Source organism: Acomys russatus, chromosome 16 (assembly GCF_903995435.1).
Source record: "Acomys russatus chromosome 16, mAcoRus1.1, whole genome shotgun sequence".
Classification (NCBI taxonomy): Eukaryota; Metazoa; Chordata; class Mammalia; order Rodentia; family Muridae; genus Acomys; species Acomys russatus.
Window position 1 is genome coordinate 21,191,675 of NC_067152.1, and position 4,438 is coordinate 21,196,112.

Sequence of the window (4,438 nt, forward strand, 5' to 3'; positions counted from 1 at the left end):
AAAATAAATAAATAAAATCTTAAAAGGAAAGAAAGAAAATGGCCCACACAGGCCCATAGGGAGTGGCACTATTAGTACATGTGGCTTTGCTGGAGGAAGTGTGTCACTTGGGGTGGGGGATAGGGGTGGAGGTGGGCTTTGGGGTCTCTCAGATGCTCAAGCCAGGCCTAGTGCCTCACTCTCTCCCTGCTGCCTGCAGATCCGGATGTAGAACTCTCAGCTAGCACCATGTCTGCCTGTGTGGAGCCATACTTCCCTCCGTGATGACCATGCACTGTAAGCCAGCCCCAGTTAAGTGCCTTCCTTTATAAGAGTCACCGTGGTCATGGTGTCTCTTCACAGCAATAGAAACCCTGAGACACCTGGGCACACCGCTGTCATGGAATCTTGGGTTGCTGTTAGGCCTGGCTGATTTTCGTCGTCTGGTCATCTGGAACATCTGTGTACCTCTTGAGAGCATCTCTGGTCACATGACCACTCAAAGTCCTGTGGTCTGAGGCTGTGAGGACTGATTTTATGTGTTAATCTGACTTGGCTAAGGAAGACTTGGAAGCTGGTGACGATTTTGTGGCGTGACCATGAGGGTGTTTTGGGGAGAGAAGAACTCTTGAATACTGAATGCAAAGACCCACCTCTATCAGTATGGTGGTCGCTGTCTGTACATCAAGGGCCAAACAAGAAAAAGGTACCACAAGAGTGAATTCTCTCTTCTCTTGAGCTGGGATATCCAGTTCCAGCCTGTGGACACTAAAATCTTTCTTCTAGGACGGCAGGGTGGCCTACTAGGTAAAGAGATTTGCTGCCGAGCCTGGTGGCCTAAGTCAAATTTCCTGGACCTGCATGGTAAGGAGACAATTGGCTCCTGCAAGCTGCTCTCTGGCCTATATGTATATGGCCCTTCACCCCACAAATAAAAAGTAAATAATAAAGTCATAATTTTTAAAAAAATCTGGTTCTTAGCTGGTGTAGTGGCACATGCCTTTTATGGTAGCACTAGGAGACAAGAAGCAGGTGGATCTCTGTGAGTTCAAGGCCAGCCTGGTCTACAAAGTGAGTCCGGGACAGCCAGGACTACAAGAGAAACCCTGTATCAAAAAACAAAACAAGGGCCGGGCATGGTGGCGCACGCCTGTAATCCCAGCACTCAGGAGGCAGAGGCAGGTGGATCTTTGTGAGTTCGAGGCCAGCCTGGTCTACAAAGTGAGTCCAGGACAGCCAAGGCTACATAGAGAAACTTTGTCTCAAAAAACCAGTCCCCCCCACCAAAAAAAAACCCCAAAGAAACAAACAAACAAAAATCTGGTTCTTGGTGCTTCCTGTGTTTAGACCCTTCCACTGGCAGCCCCTCTCAGCCCCAGCTCCACAGCTTTAGAGTGAAGACTACCCCCTGCCCTCCCCCACCTCCCATCACCCCACCCCCTTACCCCCATCCTGCTTGGTCCCCAAGAACTTCCCTACCATCATGGTTTCTCTACATCTTGGAAAGGTTTCTCTCCAGCCTTCTGGAGTTTTACCCAGTGTTTTCTCTTATGCACCACTTTGTCCTCTTCTGGCTTGATCAACAGGATGCCAGCAGCATAGTGCTGCACCCACGGCACTGTGCAGAGGGCTGCGGTCCCTTTGTGCTTCCTAATAACAGAGAAGTGAGCATCACCAGAGTCAGCACCCAGGGTGACCAGCCCAGGGTTGGCAATGCCCACAGTGGGCTGGGTCCTCCCACATTATCCAAATTTAAAAAGAAAATAGTACCCCAGGCTTGCCCAATCTGGTGGGAGCATTTTTCTTTTTTCTTTTTAAATATTTATTTATTTATCTATTATGTATACAGAGCTCTGCCTGCATGTATATCTGCAGGCAGAGGAGGATCACATTATAGATGGTTGTGAGCCACCATGTGGTTGCTGGGAATTGAATTCATGACCTCTGGAAGAGCAGACAGTGCTCTTAACCACTGAGCCATCTCTCCAGCCCCGTGGGGGCATTTTTCAATTGAGGTTTCCCATTCCCAAATGACCCATGTTGGTGTCAAGTTAGCATAAAACTAGCCAGCATGGTCTTCTTTCCTGATGGGGACGGGGAAGGCTGCACTGTCAGCTGAGAGGGGGCACTTTGTGTCTGAGCCAGTATTAATCTACTCTAACAAAGATAATACCCAACACAGCACTGAGGATTGAGGCCAGGGCAGGACTCAGGGTGTGGGAGTTGACTGTCATCCTCTCAGGCTGGAAGGAAAAGGGGACGGTGATGGAAATCACCACCCTAGGTTTCTCAGAGTGCCATCAATTCCTGTACTCCCCAGCCTATGCAGTATGGATTTGGACCAGCTGAGGTGGCAAGTGATTCCTATCGCTTACTCTCTTGGCTGTTACTCCAAAGGCCAAAGGACCAATGGGAGGGTTCAACTGACTTTACTCATGTCAATTCTGCTGACATATTAGACCAGGCAAATGACTGCCAGGTGGAGCTATGGACCTAGCCGACTCATTGTCAAGCCATCATGAACTAAGACATCAGGCTTGACCCTAGAAACTGTATGTGGTGGCTCACATCTTTAATTCCAGCACTCAGGAGGCAGAGGCCAGCAGATCTCTGTGAACTTGAAGCCAGCCTGGTCTACAAATCGAGTTCCAGGTCAGCCAGGGCTGTTATACAGAGAACTCCTGCCTCAACAAACAAACTTATGCTCTGAGTCCCAAAGTTCTCAGAAGGCTGAGTACTGTGGTGTTTAGAAAAAGAATGGTGGGGGGTGAGGGGTAGGGGGGTTGGGGATTTAACTCAGTGGTAAAGCACTTGCCTAGCAAGTGCAAGGCCCTGGGTTCAATCTTCAGCTCTGGGAGGGAAAAATAAAGAATGGGTCAGATGGGCAGTGGTGGCACACACCTTTAATCCCAGCACTTGGGAGGCAGAGGCAGGCAGATCAATGTGAGTTCAAGGCCAGCCTGGTCTACAGAGTGAGTTCCAAGGCAGCTAGAGCTGTTACACAGAGAAAACCTGTCTTAAAAAAAAAAAAAAAAAAAGGCACTTTTATTTATTTATTTGACTGCCTAGTCATCAGGGAGTGGCACTGTTTGAAAAGGATTACAAGGTTTAGTCTTGTTGGAGGAAGTATGTCATGGGCTGGGGGCATTGAGGTTTCAAAAGCTCGCACTAGGCCCAGTGTTCTCTACTTTCAGATCAGTATGTAGCTCTCAGTTACTGTTTAAGTGCCTTGAGTGTCATCATGATGGTAACTGACTAACCCTCTGAAACTGTAGAAAGCCAACAATTCATTGGCTTGTGCCTAATTTCCCAGTAATCATTAAGTCTGTATGGAAGAGCTAAAGCAACCTTAACCTGTCCATTTGACATATGACAGTAGATATCAAACCTAGGCCCTCGGCTGGGTGTGGTGGTGCACCCCTGTAATCCCAGCACTCGGGAGACAGAAGCAGGCAGATCTCTCTGAGTTTGAGGCCAGCCTGGTCTACAAAGCAAGTCCAGGCCAACCAAGGCTACAAAGAGAAACCCTGTCATGAAAAACCAAAACAACAACAAAAACAAACAGACAAAAAACCTAGGCCCTCATGATTGCTAAACATGCACTTTATCACTGATTTAAATTTCAGCCCTTGGGGCTGGAGAGATGGCTCAGGGCATAAGAACACTGGCTGTCCTTCCACAGGTCCTGAGTTCAAGTCCCAGAAACAGTATGGTGGCTCACAGCCATCTATAATGAGATCCAGTGTCCTCTTCTGGTGGGCAGGCACACTTGCAGGTAGACTACTGTATAAGCAACAAATAAATAAATCTTTAAAAACAACTTTAGCCCTCAGGAACACAGTGAGGCACAAAGGGGTGTGTGTGTGTGTGTGTGTGTGTGTGTGTGTGTGTGTGTGTGTGTGTTAGACAAGCTCTTGCTATAAGGCCAGGTTGGCTACAAATTCACACCACATCTGACCGTGACCAGTCTTAAGAGAGGCATACAACCTGAGTATTTCAATAATGACAAATTAAGCCTGGTCATTGATGAAAATGAAATGATGTTTAGGAGACTCAGCTATGAGCCACGGGCAGCTAAGCTAAGCTGAGCTGGAGCTTTCACCTTACAGATAGAAGCTATCAGCTCAAAGCTTGTAGCTCTGAGAATGGGTACCGGGGTCCAGAAGGGGAGGGAGAGAGGTGGGTAGTACATACCAGTGACCATGGACAAGAAGCAGAGGTTGGCCCAGCAGAAGGCAGAGGAGGGACAGATACCAGGTTCTTGGTGCTCTCCTTCAAGCTGCTGGATGAAACCTTTCCTGAAGCCGCATCTCGGCTATAATGCACAGCTAATCCCATAGGCAAGTTCTTGTTCAAGTTGTGTGCTGGGATTTCTATCAATTCCAACATCAGGACCAACCACCTATAAACCCAAGTAATAACATCAACAGTTTTATCACCTTTTTAAAAATCAGAAGTT